The 19,914-nt window shown below is 44.4% G+C and overlaps 1 protein-coding gene across 4 annotated transcripts in view; it reads left to right on the forward strand.

The window, feature by feature from the left end:
* LOC124046587 (syntaxin-binding protein 6-like) overlaps positions 1 to 19,914 on the forward strand; it is a 125,440-nt gene that overhangs the window by 43,739 nt on the left and 61,787 nt on the right. The window lies entirely within an intron of this gene.

The following is a 19,914-nucleotide window of genomic DNA, read 5'->3' on the forward strand; positions in this document are numbered from 1 at the left end:
TATGTTTAGACCTTTTCATCCAACTCGGAATTGTAAATCGGGAACACGGGTCTATTTTCCCCTTAATTTTGCCTACTGTTCTGACTTGGTGGTGCACATTTAGCCTATAACCTGTTTTTGAGAAATGCAATAATGGATTATTGTAAGAGCTTTCATTGTCTGCTTATATGCCCCCTTGTTCACCCGACTGTTCTGACTTTGTGTACAGGGAGAACACAGTAAGAACGGCCCATGTTCTGAATTATGTCGCTGTTCATTTCAGAAGTGCTGAACAAATAGTTATATTGACTACATCCATCCTAGCTCGCTCATTCATGTCTTAATCGAAATGACGGCTTGCCTCTTATCCGCTTGTCGTCCCCTTATGCCATAGATGGTACATCTCAATTGTCAGTAGAAACCACATTTGTTGAAGCAAGTCAGCCATGAGGTTGAATGAACTGTTTTGCCCCACCAAGATTTACATCTGGATACCAGTATCACTATTCTCGTTAGTATCGTGGCCAGGAAACCAAACACAAAGTGGATTAAAGTATTTTAGGAAAAATCCCTAATGCTGTTTGTTTTCCAAACTGTACCACACAACATTTTACATACAGCTGGTTTTTAAAGGACCAAACAGTTTGGTCTGCTTTTTGTTTTCATTTTTACAATGGAAAAAATATTGCGATACTGGTTTCTTCACATCCCTAGTAACAATGAGGTAATTAGTTACAAAATGAACACTCCTCAAAGTGCACTGCTCAAAGTGCATTGGTCTCCCACTGTCTAGGCTTCTTCAGCCATGTTAACGTACTGTATCGTGACCGCAGTTGAAACAAACGTCAATTCCCTCTTTGCATTTGAAAATGATATACAGCAGCCATCCTCAGGAAGTTTTCTCCTATTGTTTGGTAGAAACGGAGCAAGCATTACGCGACACGAAACTCCCACAACTCAAAGACGTTACGTTACTTTTGCACACATGTAAACTTGTGCACTTGATCAATGTCTACTATAGTGGGCACTATAACCGTAGCCACTACAATAGAGCAATATAGAATGCATGTTTGTTTCATTTTACTTCTACTTTAAGATGTTTTTTCCCCAAGTGCTATATTTAAGCAATAAGGCCCGAGTGGTATTTAGCCAATTTACCAGGCTAAGGGCAGTTCTTATGTGCGACGCAACTAGTAGTGTCTGGACACAGCCCTTAGCCATGGTATATTGGCCATATATCACAAGCCCCCGAGGTGCCTTATTGCTATTATAGGCTGGCTACCAATGTAATTACAGCAGTTAAAATACATGTTTTGTCGTACAATGGTATACAGTCTGATATACCGTGGCTGTCAGCCAACCAGCACTTAAACCAACCAGTTTAAATCGATTTAAACAATGGGTAGGTCTATTCCAGAATGCTGATTGGTTAAAACCAGGCTATTTTTATTTTTGCTATTTACTCTGTTCCATCTGATTCCACAATCCACTGTCTCATCAGCCCAGCCTTGATCTCCACTATAAGAAGTATCTAGACACAAAGTGCATATGGTTTTCCGTCTTTCCAGCTTCAGTTTGAAGTGATTGTGTTGTTAGCTGTGGTGTTCGCTAGGTCCTCTGAACAGCAGTGTCCTGATAAGTGAGCACATTTTCTATGCCAGGCAAAGTCGCGCCTTATTAGCTCGTTGTTATGGATGTGTCCAAATAAATGTCTCTAGAAAACAGCTTATGCAAATGCAGCTACTTTGCAGCTATTTTGCTATTGTACTGTTTGATGTGAGTTGGCTAGCTAGCAAACAAGGGATAAGAACTTTGCCAGCCAGTATGGCAATGGAACAATTAGAACAAATGACTGGGTCGCGTCCATAGATACAGAACAAAAAGACTGAACGACTTTGTTGCGTCTCTGTCAACAGAACCAATAGATTGAACGATCAGCCAGCTTGGGTAGCAAGCCTAGATTTGTGTCGGGACTATACTTGTGGAAGGATGACATGGTATGATTTTAAATTCATAAAAATAATGTTAATGAAAATCTGTCAATCATTATTTGAGTATGTTGGTAACCCTCGGGCCTAACACCCGTGCCAATAGGCGTCTCGGGCCTAACACCCGTGCCAATAGGCGTCTCGGGCCTAACACCCGTGCCAATAGGCGTCTCGGGCCTAACGCCCGTGCCAATAGGCGTCTCGGGCCTAACGCCCGTGCCAATAGGCGTCTCGGGCCTAACGCCCGTGCCAATAGGCGTCTCGGGCCTAACGCCCGTGCCAATAGGCGTCTCGGGCCTAACGCCCGTGCCAATAGGCGTCTCGGGCCTAACACCCGTGCCAATAGGCGTCTCGGGCCTAACACCCGTGCCAATAGGCGTCTCGGGCCTAACACCCGTGCCAATAGGCGTCTCGGGCCTAACACCCGTGCCAATAGGCGTCTCGGGCCTAACACCCGTGCCAATAGGCGTCTCGGGCCTAACACCCGTGCCAATAGGCGTCTCGGGCCTAACACCCGTGCCAATAGGCGTCTCGGGCCTAACACCCGTGCCAATAGGCGTCTCGGGCCTAACACCCGTGCCAATAGGCGTCTCGGGCCTAACACCCGTGCCAATAGGCGTCTCGGGCCTAACACCCGTGCCAATAGGCGTCTCGGGCCTAACACCGTTCTATTATAAAGGCTGTCATGGCCAACTGCATTATTAGTGAATAGTTTACGCTGTGAACTTGAGTGTCGTTTGCAGTAAAGTCTAGGCAACAAATAACATTGATTTCTTTCCTTAAAATGTTTATCTATTAGTTTTTATTTTACACACAGAGACTGATCATGTAGAAATTATTATTTGTTTAATTAGTAAAGAGTTAAAACCTGCATTTCAAGAAGGGATACAGCCTGAAAGGCACTAGAAATTAGCAACAACAAACTAGTCACCTTTTTGGGCCCTCACCAGTTTGGACCCATCAGACCAAAGGACAATTTCCACCAGTCTAATGTCCATTGCTCGTGTTTTTTTGGGCCAGGCAAGTCTCCTTGGTTTCCTTTAGTAATGGTTCCTTTGCAGCAATTCGACCATGAAGGCCTGATTCCTGCCGTCTCCTCTGATCAGTTGAGGTTGAGATGTCTGTTACTTGAATTCTGTGCTGCATTTATTTGGGCTGCAATCTGAGGTGCAGTGAACTCTAATGAAATGATCCTCTACAGCAGAGGTAACTGGGTCTTCCTTTCCTGTGGCGGTCTTCATGAGAGCCAGTTTCATCATAGTGCTTGATGGTTTTTGCGACTGCACTTGAAGAAATGTTCCAAGTTCTTGAAATGTTCCATATTGACTGACCTTCATGTCTTTAAAAAATGGACAGTCCATTTCTCTTTGCTTATTTGAGCTGTTCTTACCATGATATGGACGTGGTCTTTAACCAAATAGGGCTATCTTCTGTATAAAAACACCTACCTTGTCACAACACAATCGATTGGCGCAAACCCATTAAGAAGGAAAGAAATTCCACAAAAGGTAAACCTGCTGGTTGAGAGAATGCCAAGAGTGTGCAAAATGTGTCAAGGCAAAAGGGTGGCTACTAGGAAGAATTTAAAATATATTTTGATTTGTTTAACACTTTCTTTTTATTTGGTTACTACGTGATTCCACATGTGTTATATAATAGTTTTGACGTCTTCAATATTATTCTACAATGTAAAAAATGAAAAACCCCGGAATGAGTAGGTGTGTACAAACTTTGACTGGTACTGTATGTTGGGAAACACATAATTTAATGCCCTCCTTGGTCTGTGTGGATATTGATGGAAACCTGTAGGGTAAGTCCAGGCTTGGACCGGATAGGAGGAAGACTGGGGAATGGAGGATGTTCTCCAGGGACTCGGCATCTGATGGGCCTTACTGGAAAAGAGGCTGCAGATGCAGAAAATATGAGTGGGGTATTTTTACCCAAATGCGTTTTAATAGGTCTGTGGTTTTCCAAAACCCTGAGGAGAGAATATACACTGAACAAAAATATTAATGCAACATGTAGTGTTGGTTCCATGTTTCATGAGCTGAAACAAAAGATCACAGAAATGTTCCATACCCACAAAAAGCTTATTTCTCTCAAATTCTGAGTACAAATGTATTACCTCCAAGTTAGTGAGCATTTCTCCTTTTCCAAGATCATCCATCCACCTGACAGTTGTGGCATATCAAGAAGCTTATTAAACAGCATGGTCATTACAGAGGTGCATCTTGTGCTGGGTATAATAAAAGGCCACGCCACACATGTCTCAAGTTTTGAGGGAGTGTGCATTTGGCATGCTGACTGCAGGAATGTCCACCAGAGCTGTTGCCAGAGAATTAAATATTCATTTCTTTACCATAAGCCGCCTCCAACGTTGTTTTAGAGAATTTGGCAGTATGTCAAGCCGGCCTCACAAACACAGACTATGTATATGGCGTTGTGTGGGCGAGAGGTTTGCTGATGTCAACGTTGTGAACAGAGTGCCCCATAATGGAGGTGGGGTTATGGTATGGGCAAGCATAAGCTATGGACATCAAACCCCATTGCATTTTATCGATTACAATTTGAATGCGCATAGATACCATGATCATTGTCGCGCCATTCATCTGCCACCATCACCTCATATTTCAGCATGACGGATGTCGCAAAGATCTGTACACAATTTCTGGAAGCTGAAAATGTCCAAGTTCATCTTAGCCTCCATACACACCAGACATGTCACCCATTGAGCATGTTTGGGATGCTCTGAATTGACTTGTTCCAGTTCCTGCCAATATCCAGCAACTTTGCACAGCCATTGAAGAGGAGTGGGACCACATTCCACAGGCCACAATCAAAAGCCTGATCAACTCTATGTGAAGGAGATGTCACGCTGCATGAGGCAAATGGTGGTTACACCAGATACTGATTTGTATTCTAATCCACGCCCCCACTTTCTTTTATGGTATCTGTATCTCAAGTCCTGTGAAATCCATAGATTAGGGCCTAATAAATGTATTTAAATTGACTGATTTCCTTTATGAACTGTTACTCAATAAAATCTTTGAAATTGTTGCATGTTGCATTTATTGTTAAGTATATAATGTTACTCACCAAATACTGATCCAGATTTCGGTGTTCTGTAGTTTGCTCCACAGTAAAGGGCAATGCCATGTCTTCTACCTTTCCAAACAAAGCCAACTTGGCAGTATGTTCCCAATTTCATTTTGTATTTCTTAGTGTAGGCATTAGCAGTGATTCAATTTATATCCAGTAGGAACCGAACTGCTGCCACAATGGCATTTAATGTACTCCTGTTGTTTATTTTTTTAAGCCATGCTGTGCAGGAATATGCCATGCGAGGAACAGTGCAAAACAGAGATGGTAGATAGCAGTAAATCACAACGTTTGCCTTAAAGGACGTAAACTTTTTTGTAAAAAGGCATGTTATACACGTCCAGATGTTTATTTATTTGATTTCAATTTGTTTTGACAAGCTTACCCCACCAGCAATAGACTTCCTCATGCTCGTTCTGCAGTTGCAGGGGCACAGATAAAACATTAACAATCACTCTCCCGCTCTCTCAACACATGGAAATGGTGACAGAGGGAGTGGAGAGAAAGAGAGACTGAGAAGGAGAAGGGAGGTGAAGAGGTCATGGCTCTGTCTTCCTCTCCATTTCGCTGGGCTCCATCCCTCCTCTCTCTCGCTCTGTGCTCCTTCCCTCCTCTCCTTCCTCTCTGTCGCTCTGTTCTCCTTCCCTCCTCTCCTTCCTCTCTGTCGCTCTGTTCTCCTTCCCTCCTCTCCTTCCTCTCTGTTGCTCTGTTCTCCTTCCCTCCTCTCCTTCCTCTCTGTTGCTCTGTGCTCCTTCCCTCCTCTCCTTCCTCTCTGTTGCTCTGGGCTCCTTCCCTCCTCTCCTTCCTCTCTGTTGCTCTGGGCTCCTTCCCTCCTCTCCTTCCTCTCTGTTGCTCTGGGCTCCTTCCCTCCTCTCCTTCCTCTCTGTTGCTCTGGGCTCCTTCCTTCCTCTCTGTTGCTCTGGGCTCCTTCCCTCCTCTCCTTCCTCTCTGTTGCTCTGTTCTCCTTCCCTCCTCTCCTTCCTCTCTGTTGCTCTGTGCTCCTTCCCTCCTCTCCTTCCTCTCTGTTGCTCTGGGCTCCTTCCCTCCTCTCCTTCCTCTCTGTTGCTCTGTGCTCCTTCCCTCCTCTCCTTCCTCTCTGTCGCTCTGTTCTCCTTCCCTCCTCTCCTTCCTCTCTGTTGCTCTGTTCTCCTTCCCTCCTCTCCTTCCTCTCTGTCGCTCTGTTCTCCTTCCCTCCTCTCCTTCCTCTCTGTTGCTCTGGGCTCCTTCCTTCCTCTCTGTCGCTCTGTGCTCCTTCCCTTCGCTCTGTGCTCCTTCCCTCCTCTCTGTCGCTCTGTGCTCCTTCCCTTCGCTCTGTGCTCCTTCCCTCCTCTCCTTCCTCTCCTGTCGCTCTGGGCTCCTTCCTTCCTCTCTGTCGCTCTGGGCTCCTTCCCTCCTCTCCTTCCTCTCCTGTCGCTCTGTGCTCCTTCCTTCCTCTCTGTTGCTCTGGGCTCCTTCCTTCCTCTCTGTCGCTCTGTGCTCCTTCCCCCCTCTCCTTCCTCTCCTGTCGCTCTGGGCTCCTTCCCTCCTCTCCTGTCGCTCTGGGCTCCTTCCCTCCTCTCCTGTCGCTCTGGGCTCCTTCCCTCCTCTCCTGTTGCTCTGGGCTCCTTCCCTCCTCTCCTGTTGCTCTGAGCTCCTTCCCTCCTCTCTGGACTCCTTCCCTCCTCTCCTGTCGCTCTGGACTCCTTCCCTCCTCTCCGGTCTCTCTGGGCTCCTTCCTTCCTCCCCTGTCTCTCTGGGCTCCTTCCTTCCTCCCCTGTCTCTGGGCTCCTTCCTTCCTCCCCTGTCGCTCTGGGCTCCTTCCCTCCTCTCCTGTCGCTCTGGGCTCCTTCCCTCCTCTACCGTCGCTCTGGGCTCCTTCCTTCCTCCCCTGTCGCTCTGGGCTCCTTTCCTCCTCTCCCGTCTCTCTGGGCTCCTTTCCTCCTCTCCCGTCTCTCTGGGCTCCTTCCCTCCTCTCCTTCCTCTCCTGTCGCTCTGGGCTCCTTCCCTCCTCTCCTGTCGCTCTGGGCTCCTTCCCTCCTCTCCTGTCGCTCTGGGCTCCTTCCCTCCTCTCCTGTTGCTCTGGGCTCCTTCCCTCCTCTCCTGTTGCTCTGAGCTCCTTCCCTCCTCTCTGGACTCCTTCCCTCCTCTCCTGTCGCTCTGGACTCCTTCCCTCCTCTCCGGTCTCTCTGGGCTCCTTCCTTCCTCCCCTGTCTCTCTGGGCTCCTTCCTTCCTCCCCTGTCTCTGGGCTCCTTCCTTCCTCCCCTGTCGCTCTGGGCTCCTTTCCTCCTCTCCCGTCTCTCTGGGCTCCTTTCCTCCTCTCCCGTCTCTCTGGGCTCCTTCCCTCCTCTCCCGTCTCTCTGGGCTCCTTCCCTCCTCTCCCGTCTCTCTGGGCTCCTTCCCTCCTCTCCCGTCTCTCTCTGGGCTCCTTCCCTCCTCTCCCGTCTCTCTCTGGGCTCCTTCCCTCCTCTCCCGTCTCTCTCTGGGCTCCTTCCCTCCTCTCCCGTCTCTCTCTGGGCTCCTTCCCTCCTCTCCCGTCTCTCTGGGCTCCTTCCCTCCTCTCCCGTCTCTCTGGGCTCCTTCCCTCCTCTCCCGTCTCTCTGGGCTCCTTCCCTCCTCTCCCGTCTCTCTGGGCTCCTTCCCTCCTCTCCCGTCTCTCTGGGCTCCTTCCCTCCTCTCCCGTCTCTCTGGGCTCCTTCCCTCCTCTCCCGTCTCTCTGGGCTCCTTCCCTCCTCTCCCGTCTCTCTGGGCTCCTTCCCTCCTCTCCCGTCTCTCTGGGCTCCTTCCCTCCTCTCCCGTCTCTCTGGGCTCCTTCCCTCCTCTCCCGTCTCTCTGGGCTCCTTCCCTCCTCTCCCGTCTCTCTGGGCTCCTTCCCTCCTCTCCCGTCTCTCTGGGCTCCTTCCCTCCTCTCCCGTCTCTCTGGGCTCCTTCCCTCCTCTCCCGTCTCTCTGGGCTCCTTCCCTCCTCTCCCGTCTCTCCGGGGGCTCCTTCCCTCCTCTCCCGTCTCTCCGGGGGCTCCTTCCCTCCTCTCCCGTCTCTCCGGGGGCTCCTTCCCTCCTCTCCCGTCTCTCCGGGGGCTCCTTCCCTCCTCTCCCGTCTCTCTGGGCTCCTTCCCTCCTCTCCTTCCTTCCCTCCTCTCCTGTCTCTCTGTCAGGAGGAATGGGCCAAAAATCACCCAACGTATCGTGGGAAGCTTGTGAAAGGCTACCCAAAACAAAGGCAATGCTACCAAATACTAATTGAATGTAAACTGTATGCACACTTACACTCACATTGCCATGAACACACACACACAAACATGCATGGACAGAGTCAACAATTAATTTCAGTGAGGGTGGGGAGATACTGCTGTCTGACAATAGGCTTTTATGCAATTTCCATCTTCACAAAGCTGATCACTGGAGGAGGAATACTAACATGTAATTTGAAAGGTCATCTTTGCAACAGCATCTACAGTAGCTGTGATTAAACATGGAAACGTTCATCTTATCTTTCAGTCAATAGTTACAATTCCGATGTATTGAATACAAAAGGCAAACAATGAGTCAGTAAGTACTCAGTGGGAAACATGTAAATGTTCATGAATCATTAATTCTGTGGTGAGAAAAGTTTGACATAGCCTATTTGTTTCCCACGGAGTCTATTTTACTTAGCGTATCATCTTATGATATTAACCAGGAACCTTACTTTGTGTGAAAACCCTGTAGTTACATACACCACATTGGCTACATTCATGCATACAAAATAGTTCATATAGAGTTCATTCGGAAAGTATTCAGACCCCTTGAATTTTTCCACATTTTGTTATTTTGAAATGTATTAAATTGTTTGTTCTCTTCATTTATCTACACACACAATACCCCACAATGACAAAGCAATAACATGTTTTTAGAAATGTGAAACTGAAATATTAAATAAGTATTCAGACACTTTACTCAGTACTTTGTTGAAGAATCTTTTGGCAGCGATTACAACCAAGTTTTGGGTATGACACTACAAGCTTGCACACGTGTTGTTTGGGGAGTGTTTTATTTTACCTTTATTTAACTAAGCAAGTCAGTTAAGAAAAAATTCTTATTTACAATGACGACCTAGGAACAATGGGTTAACTGCCTTGTTCAGGGGAAGAACCACAGATTGTTTACATTGTCAGCTCGGGAATTCGATCTAGCAACCTTTCTGGCCCAACATGCCGCCCCAGTTTCTCCCATTCTTCTCTACAGTTCCTCTCAAGCTCGTTGGATGTGGAGCGTTCAAGTCTGGGCTTTGGCTGGGCCACTCAAGGACATTCAGAAACTTGTCCCAAAGCCACTCCTGCGTTGTCGTGGCTGTGTGCTTAGGGTCGTTGTCCTGTTGGAAGTTGAACCTTCGCTCCAGTCTGAGGTTCTAAGCTCTTTGGAGAAGGTTTTCATCAAAGATCTCTCTGTACTTTGCTTTGTTAATCTTTTCCTCAATCCTGACTGTTCTCTCAGTCCCTGCCGCTGAAAAACATCCCCACAGCATGAATCTACCACCACCATGCTTCACCGTAGGGATGGTGCCATGTTTCCTCCAGATGTGACGCTTGGCATTAAGGCCGAGGAGTTAAATCTTGATTTCGTCAGACCAGATAATCTTGTTTTTCATGGTCTGAGAGTCTTTAGGTGCCTTTTGGGAAACTCCAAGCTGGCTGTGATGTGCGTTTTACTGAGGAGTGGCTTCCTTCTGACCACTCTACCATAAAGGCCTGATTGGTGGAGTGCGGCAGAGATCCTCGTCCTTCTGGAAGGTTCTCCCATATCCACAGAGAAACTCTGGAGCTCTGTCAGAGTGACCATTGGGTTCTTGGTCACCTTCCTGACCAAGGCCCTTCTCCAGCGATTGCTCAGTTTGTCCGGGGAGCCAGCTCTAGGAAGAGTCTTGCTTTTTCCAAACTTCTTCCATTTAAGAATGATGGAGGCCACTGTGTTCTCGGGGATCTTCAATGCTGCAGAAATGTTTGGTTTTCTTCCTCAGATTTGTGCCTCGACACATTTCTGTCTCGGAGCTCTATGGACAATTCCTTTGACCTCATGGCTTGGTTTTTGCTCTGAAATGCGCTGGCAACTGTGGGACCTTTTATGTAGACAGTTGTGTGCCTTTCTAAATCATGTCAAATCAATTGAATATGCAACAGGTGGACTCCAAGTTGTAGAAATATCTCAACGATGATCAATGGAAACAGGATGTACCTGAGCTTAATTTAGAGTCTCATAGCAAAGGGTCTTAATACTTATGTAAATATGGTATTTCATTTTTTCATTCCTAAGAAATTTGCAAGCATTTCTCAACCTGTTTTCGCTTTGTCATTTTGGGATATTGTGTGTAGATTGATGGACATTATTTATTTAATACATTTTAGAGTAAGGATGCAAAGTAAAATAATCTGGGAAAAGCCTGATGCTTTCTGAATGCACTGTAACATACCTGTCCTGGTGGCTCAACTCTAGATTCCTGCACCTGTGTTTAGCCCTATCGCTTCATCACTAAGATTAGCCTTTCTCCTCTAGCGTTGATATATCACTAGCAATTTGTCTATAAAGCACTCTGAATAAACTACCTTCTTATTTATCATCACTCATCAACATTAGAATTTTAATTCATAAAACCAGGTCTCAAGCATGGATTACACTTGAGGCCCCTGCGATCTCCACAGAGTTGGGTATGTTCCTATTACGCACCTTGCTTTTGGAATAGCCTGCAGACTAAACTTAAACTTGAGACTCTTGTCCCCCTTGCCCATTTTAAACATTTATTGGAGGACTTTTATTTTTGTATTGCTTGTAACTGTTTTGGGTAATGCACGTTCTTGTGCTGTTAGGGGAATCACCTGTGTGTAAATGTATCAATATGCTTCTGTATTTTTATGTGTTTTCTGTGATCTTTTTGTTTGTCTTGTGTAGTTCCATAATCATTGTACCTAAACTGTATGTGTAAACATGTATAAGCAGGGACCAGCTGTAAAAGAGACCTTGGTCTCAGTCTGAGTTCCTTGTTGAAATAAAGGTAGATTAATTTCAGTGGTCGTATTACATCTTTATCCAGCTTCCCAGAACCGTCCTCCTTCCCTGGCTGTCGAGTAGATGTCGTTCCCTCTCCTTCCCTGTGGACCGGCTGCCAGAGTGCAGCTGTTTCTGAGATGACGTAAATTTAGGACTAGGAGCGCCAGATAGAACCGGCTTCAGAGGGAATGTTCTTACAAGCTGCACAACGTTTGATACAGTATCTATAGATGTAATGAATTCATAACAGTACCTGATTCCAGCCTGATGTGCCAGCGCACTAGCAGATGATTCTTATATCATTTTAAAGCCGTATTGATTTTGAAAGTTCACGGATTTAGCGGATTCCAGTGCTTCTGGAGTTAACTATCAATTGTAAGAGAGTGAATTAATCAAGATTTTCACAGCCTTGGATAAAGATGTGTTCAGCTTTTTCTTTGCATGTTTGTATTCAGCCAGGCTTGTAGGCATTCGATTGGAGCAACACTTCACTGCAGGCTGTTTTGAAGTGCTACAGTCTAGTAAATTGTATATTTCAAAGCTTACAAAGACCTGCAGCCTGCAGGGACCTAAAATGTAGCAAAGAACAGTACTATTTACATACCATGTTTACTTTGCATTTCTAAGTAGGCCTACTGATTTTAGTAGATTTCTCCCTATGGAAAGCTAAGATAAATGTTTTATTAAACCAATACTTTACAGCGCAATGCACTTACCTTGGAAGGCATAGAATTGTTCCCATTGAAACCTGCACTCTGAGATACCTACAGGAGCCCTATATATTTTATTCCCTCCTAAACCTGCAGAGTGCTTACATTTGGAGCTAGGCCAGCGGTCCAAACAAGCCTCTATAGATCCCTGACTTGATACTTTTTAGACCTAAGCATCTGTAGATAACTGCCGTTGTGTTAGAACTGGGGAAGAAGTAGAAGTGTGGACAGCTGTCCTGGATTGGCCCTGGCTTGAGTTTTGGTGTTGAGTCTGGCAGCTGGATCACAATCACTCTCAGCTGTGGGGGAGACGCTCTGAGGGACGGGACCAGACTCTTGCTGGTCGCTTGTGTGGCGTTTGCACACCATCAGGGGCTCACTCCATTGACCGTCATCTTCCTCTAAGAAGTGTGTGTGTGTGAAGTGCCACAGTATGTTTGTATATGTGCGTTTTTCTGTCTCTGCCTTGGAGTGATGGATCAGTACTGATGGAAAAGGACAGCTCAGGATGTCCAGGGCTTTAGTAATTGGACCTTATGGGGAATCTCAGGCCATTCCAGGAAAAAGAGGATTGCATCACATTACTCATTGTTATGGTTATCAGAAAAAAGCCCACTTACAGGCTTCTATTGATGAATGGCTTTTTGGGTCAATGTTTTCATTATGATTTTTCTTAGATTTTATGGAAGATTATCTTTTGGAAATGGTGAGCAGTGTCAAGGTGAAAAGTTAGATTCCGATTAAAGTGCTTAATCTAACTATAAAATGAAGAGGTTAAGCTCGCGCTAGACAGCACTCTGATGTCACAGGTGGACACTTTGTCTGGACAAAAATGTGAACATTACGTTTCTTGGTCTATAGCCTATTGTCTCAGCTCATGTTTTTACGACACGTTTGCCTCTTGTGGTTATTCTGGTTTCACCTGAGTTAACCCTGTATATCTTGCTTGTTTTTCTCAATTGTTCTCTTTTACCTCTTATCTGTTGCCATTTTGACAGCTGCTCTCTAAGTGAGGAGCACAGCCCAAGTGTAGAGTACATGTTGAGAAAAACCTCATTAGAAACAGAAGTTTGTCTCATTCATGATCAACGTCAAATGTTAGATAGATCGAGGTACTAATTCTATTCCATTTTGAAGGACTACTACTGTGTGTGTGTGTGTGTGTGTGTGTGTGTGTGTGTGTGTGTGTGTGTGTGTGTGTGTGTGTGTGTGTGTGTGTGTGTGTGTGTGTGTGTGTGTGTGTGTGTGTGTGTGTGTGTGTGTGTGTGTGTGTGTGTGTGTGTGAGAGACTGACTTCTGACTTCCCTCCATTGTATCAATCATATTTACCTTACTATTTATAGAATGTGTTCTATGCGTGTGTGAGCGTGAAAGTCTCTCTATCAACGTAAGTGTGTGCAGATATAGGCCATGTGTGTAATATATTTACTTGATGGTGACCTCTCTTGCCCCTAGCATCTCCACTATGTAGAGAATGTGAATATTAGCTGACCACAGATCAGTGAAAGATGATTTACAGACTATATAGTCAAACCGTTCATCACTACTCCCACTGGTACCTAGGGAAGTCTGTTTATTTCTAAAATAATGAGTAATATTCAGATAGGATTCAGACTCGAACAACAATCTCCCTCCAGTTGCGTCCTCATGAGGCATTTGATTTAGTAGAAAACATACTGTTACCTCTCATAATAATTGGCTTACATTGGCAATATGGCTCAGCATGGTGGGAACAAAATATGGGCCTGTAGATGTTCTAGTATGTGTTATTTTCCTGTACTGGATGTTCTCTCATCACACTGTTTTATATGATACTTATATCCTGTCCACTGGATTGATCAAAAGAGAGAGATGATGTGAAGAACGTGTTCTAATCATGTCTTATGTCATCACACTGATATGAACTGGCCTGGGAGGATTTTCCAAGGTATTGCACCTTACTACTAGATGTCTGAGGCTCCTCAGTAATCATACTATACAGTATCCCAAACACGGGCCCGCCATGGGTGCTCGTTTTGTTCTTGCCCAAGCACTACACCGCTGATTCAAATAATCAAAGCTGATGATAAGTTGATTATTTTAATCAAAAATAATGTAGTGCTAGGGCAAAAACCAATACGTGCACCTTGGGGGAGGCCCAGGACCGAGTTTGGATAACCTGGTATACTGCAGTGTTTCTACTCATTGCATGGTATTTGCTGACCTGATATGGCCGTTCGTCTTCTTGCTATGGATGCCCCTCACTCTGACCTCAGTTGTCCTGCTCTGTGACCATTGACAACTTTGATGGAATTGAAGATGGCCGGTGTTCCTCAGTTTTCCGTTCCTCTTTCTTACATGTGAACATCCACTGCTTTAAGTGGGACACATGAGAAATAAAAATGTAAAAAACTAATTTTCTTCTCTTCCTTCCTCGTCTCTTCAGTGCCAGGCTGCTACAGAGCGATACATGGCAGGGGCAGGATGAGATGAAAGCTGAGGAAGAGAAATGCTGCTTCCGTTACAGGAAGTGCAGCTCTGGACGAGGGCCGGAGAAAGGGACGCTGTTGGTGTGTCAGTGTGTGGGAGTGAAAGTGTGTGTGTCAGTGTGGGGAGTGGGGGTGTGTTATCAAGCAGACATAGTTTAAGTAGAACAAGTTATGAAATGCTCCCGATCACTCTCTGATTGGCTTCTCTTCACAGCTCGTATGACTTTGGGGAAAGGAATTGTAAAGGACTGAATACACATTTCTCAAATATTTGCCAAATATACTTGCCACATTCTTTGACAAGTAGGAGAATGATTAGAAATGACCTAATCCATTTGTTTCACCTTGCCATGCTACAGTGTTACCGCTTCAGTTCTATTCATATTACTTGTCATTTTCTAATTGCATTCCCAATGTTTATGGAATTAACTTTCTGTGAATATTTGACCTGAGCCGTCAGTGCATTTTCCTTAGCTACACTCTCCCTCTGAACACATGGCAGAATTAATCCTTCCACTTAAGGCTTTTACATCCTCTATTTGTCAGGATGTCAAGCTACTCTCTATGGCAAACACTTCTGCACAACTCTGCGTCCAAGTGCATGCCAATTAAGCTCGGTGCAGGTCAAGACATTGTGGAATATGAACAATGTACACTATGTGGAGACGGACAATTGTCTGACCTTGTGGCAGACCATTTCAATAATTTAGTCCACTAAGAAATCCATTGTCATTTGCGTACAATACTGTGAAATGCCAGCAGCTATCTCACCAAACAAGGCAAACACAGAACACCAGAGAGAAATTCCTCTTGACCGTTGAGTCATGGTAATCTCCTTATGCACTCTACATGCTTTCTTCAGTTCCCAACTTGCTAACGACCATAAGGTCAAACAGTGGTTCACAACTAAAGTTGCCAATTAATTTGGAAGTTTACATACACTATAGCCAAATACATTTCAACTCAGTTTTTCACAATTCCTGACATTTAACCCCAATAAAAAGTCCTGTCTTAGGTCATTTCAGCTTTTATTTCTTTCATCACATTCCCAGTGGGTCAGAAATTTACATACACTCAATTAGTATTTGGTAGCATTGCCTTTAAATTGTTTACCTTGGGTCAAACATTTTGGGTAGCCTTCCACAAGCTTCCCACAATAAGTTGGGTGAATTTTGTCCCATTCCTCCTGACAGAGCTGGTGTAACTGAGTCAGGTTTGTAGGCTTCCTTGCTTGCACACACTTTTTGAGTTCTGCCCACAAATCTTCTACAGAATTGAGGTCAGGGCTTTTTGATGACCACTCCATTACTTTGACTTTGTTGTCCTTAAGCCATTTTTCCACAACTTTGGAAGTATGCGACCATTTGCGACCAAGCTTTAACTTCCTGACTGATGGCTTGAGATGTTGCTTTAAAATATCCTCGTAATTTTCCTCCCTCATGATGCCATCTATTTTGTGAAGTGCCCCAGTCCCTCCTGCAGCAAAACACCCCCACAACATGATGCTGCCATCCCCGTGCTTCACGGTTGGGATGGTGTTCTTTGGCTTGCAAGCATCAACCTTTTTCCTCCAAACATAACAATGGTCATTATGACCAAACAGTTTTCTTTTTGTTTCATCAGACCAGAGGACATTTCTCCAAAAAGTACGATCTTTGTCCACAGTAGTCTGGCTTTTTTATGGCAGTTTTAGAGCAGTGGCTTCTTCCTTGCTGAGCGGCCTTTCAGGTTATGTCGATAAAGGACTTGTTTTACTGTGGATATAGATACCTTTGTACCTGTTTCCAACATCTTCACAAGGTTGTTTGCTCTTCTGGGATTGATTTACACTTTTCGCACCAAAGTACGTTCATCTCTAGGAGACGGAACATGTCTCCTTCCTGAGCGGTATGACGGCTGCGTGGTCCCATGGTGTTTATACTTATGTACTATTGTTTGTACAGATGAACGTGGTACCTTCAGGCGTTTGGTAATTGCTCCCAAGGATGAACCAGACTTGTGGAGGTCTACCATTCTTTTTCTGAGGTCTTGACTGATTTCATTTGATTTTCCCATGATGTCAAGCAAAGAGGCACAGAGTTTGAAGGTAGGCCTTGAAATACATCCACAGGTAGACCTCCAATTAACTCAAATTATGTCAATTAGCCTATCAGAAGTTTCTAAAGCATGATGTAATTTTCTGAAATGTTCCAAGTTCTTTAAAAGCACAGTCAACTTATTGAATGTAAACTTCTGACCCACTGGACTTGTGATACAGTGAAAAAGTCTGTATATAAAAAATTGTTGGAAGAATGACTTGAGTCATGCACAAAGTGCATGTCCTAACCAACTTGCCAAAACTATAGTTTCTTAACAAGAAATTTGTGGAGTGCTTGAAAACCGAGCTTTAATGACTCCAGCGTAAGTGTATGTAAACTTCCGACTTCAACCTGTTTCAATTGATCACGAGGCACTTCATATGCCCCCTCCTGAAAATATCCTTTATATATTATTCCGCTAAGTTAAATTATATTCTTCTTTCTATAAAATGACATAATATAAAATAATGGCACAGGACTTATAAGTATATCTTGTCTGCTAAATGAACAAGCATACAGCCTATGTCATGTTTTGTGGTCCTTCTGTAGCTCAGTTGGTAGAGCATGGCGCTTGTAACGCCAGGGTAGTGGGTTCGATCCCCGGGACCACCCATACGTAGAATGTATGCACACATGACTGTAAGTCGCTTTGGATAAAAGCGTCTGCTAAATGGCATATATATATATATATATATATATATATAAAAAAAAAATGGAGTACAGCCAGATAACATACAGTAGGCCAACTCATATTCTGTTCTTCTGAAATACATTTACTTCATATCTTGTTTCTTTACACCTGACTAAAATAGATAATGGATGTATTGTGATGTATATTACATTCATTGATTTATTATGCTTTTTTAAATGTAGATGTACCAAAAGTGTGCATCAGCGGCTTGGATGCAGCTTGTATGTGTGGAGGCCTGGAGATGCTAAACATATTTACGTTAATTAACGGACAATTACTGTGAGACCAGCAGTCTTTTGCATGGCAATAACCGGCTGACAACATTTAATGACTCCCACAGCCCTAATAAAGGGATTTCCACTTCGAAGATCTCTCCTCTCTCCTATCATATGACCACCCAGTGGCGATAAAGTAATCCTCATTAGCCACCTCCGTAATCTGTGCTCCAGGGACAGGCAGGTCGATGCACAGCGTTGGATGCCTTCTATCTGCCGGCCAAACAACCCTCGGCCAATACTTCTCCGCTCTGATCTGTCATTACAAATCAGACACCTTTCACTGCCCAATTAGGCTGGCCAGTGTTTCTGTGTTCTCACTGCTCCCTACCCAGGGACCTGTTTAGATGCAGATGACACCGACTGTGGTCTACTGAACCAGAATAGAGCAGGGAGATGGTCTCAGTCTTGTTCACCTTGCCTGGCCTCTTTGTTTGTCTTTTCTTTCTAGCATGGAGAGGAATCAATTCTTCCCCAGACTAATCTCTAAACAAAGGGACTGAAAAAGTGCTCATTAGCTGTAATGTGGTCCGCAGTGTGATAGTTTTCCTATCAGGGGTTACTGTTGTGGGAGGAGATTACTAGAAGATGGAGGTTGGCTCTATTCAGACAGTGGGTTGAGGATTATTACACCTTGTTCAGTGCATTGAGGTGGAATTGCATTTGGTCACTTTATTTGGAAAGTCTGGATAGTTGGGCTCCTGAGTGGCACAGTGGTCTAAGGCACTCTCAGTGTAAGAGGCAGTCCCTGGTTTGAATCCAGGCTGCATCACATCCGGCCGTGATTGGGAGTCCCATAGGGTGGCGCACAATTGGCCCAGCGTCGTGGTAGCCCGTCATTGTAAATAAGAATTTGTTCTTAATTAACTGACTTGCCTAGTTAAATAAAGGTCTAAAAATAAATCTCTAGATACTCTAGATGGCCATACTATTAACAAACTAAGGTTATGTTTAGAATACGGGTTAGGGTTACAACTAGGTTTAGGATTAGTTAGTGGATAGTTAGTTGAAATGTTACTGAAAGTCTGTAGTAGTGTTGGCATGATACCAGAATTTTTACCGCTAACCGGTTTAGTATCACGATACTCGATACCAAAACGATACCACACCAACAAAAAAAAGGCATTTTAGCCAAAGTTACAGAATGGCACTTAATCCAGACAGATCTTTCAAATTCAGTATCATTACATTTTAATATAAAAAATAATAAATAGACATTAACAAATCAATTATACAAATATACAATTAATTTTACTTTGATAAAAACCTATCTAACTAAATAGCAACATAATGGTAATAATGTATTAGTATATGAGTAGTTATATGAGCAGGGAAATTCCATAGACCAGCAAATGAAGCCTATATCAAAATTGTCACTCATGAGTGCTGAGTTTACACTCTGATATGACACTGCTCTCCCAGTTTTGCCTGCTGTTTCATTCCCATTGCCCAGCTCTAGTCTTCCCCTATCTAGATGCAGTATGTTGTCATACCCAGCATAGTCAGTCTGAGTGACACACATGCTAATTGTGCTAATGAAGGTCACCCCGAGGAGCAGCTGGAGTCCCTCGCTCTGTTCCCACAACACACCCTGCAGGAGCACCGGGACCTGCTGTATGGGTCTCACCAGGCCCCACAAATCACCATATGCTCCCCACCCACCACCTAACACATCTCACAGCACTGCTTCTTTGAAAAACAGTCCAGGCTCTGAGGCCCTGGCAAAGTGTGAGGAGTGAACACACAACCCCATGGTACACCCCGGGCTCGTAGAAAATACTCCATCGCAAAACAAGGATTAGTTTGAATACTCATTACCATAGCTCGGCAAGTAGTTACAGTCCCCTGGAAACAGCATTATTCACCTAAATAGATAACCTTGTTCTTTTTTTCCCATTGACTGAATCATCAAGATACAAACAAGGATTCTATTATAGTATGTTGGTATGACATCAAAGACCTTTCACACAAAGCACCCAGAGGTGTATGGATCTGTTATGAAACTGCAAGTCACACAGCCCTCCTTTTGGGTGAAGGAAAGGTAAAGTCAATATTGGGGTGGAATGGAATAGAGATGGAATGATCCCATCCCTCACTCCTCACTCACCCCCACCCATCACCCTACCTACACTGTATGTCTGCATTACAGCAGCCCTGATCCCAACCCTGAATACATGGTTTCTCAACTCTGGCCATGGGGACCTATGCCTATAGAGTAAGCACAATAGACTACTAATCTTATAGTGACGGTACATTTACAATGAAAGCCAACCAAATGTATGGTCCTGTAAAATCGTTTTTTTTTTAAGTTACTTGATTCCTTTTCTCTTTTCTTTTGTTTTTCCAGGTTTCTGTTTCCCCCAGTTGTCAAGTTTTCGTCTCAAAATCAGTTTATTTTATTTATAAAAACTACTAAATTGAATGTTAAGTCCACAACAATGCTTAAAATAATTTGTTTCATTAGTCCATTGCTGATATAGTCCCAAAATGTTTTGCATGTCAGCTATCAAGTTTTCAACATATATAACTTTCAAAATCTAGATATACAGACGGTTTGAACCACATCAGGGGACCACTTGTTGTTCACATCTTTATTTTGGGTGTAGTTGCCATTTAATTCCAGAGCAAA

The sequence above is a fragment of the Oncorhynchus gorbuscha genome, linkage group LG10, assembly GCF_021184085.1.
Source record: "Oncorhynchus gorbuscha isolate QuinsamMale2020 ecotype Even-year linkage group LG10, OgorEven_v1.0, whole genome shotgun sequence".
In the NCBI taxonomy this organism is placed as follows: Eukaryota; Metazoa; Chordata; class Actinopteri; order Salmoniformes; family Salmonidae; genus Oncorhynchus; species Oncorhynchus gorbuscha.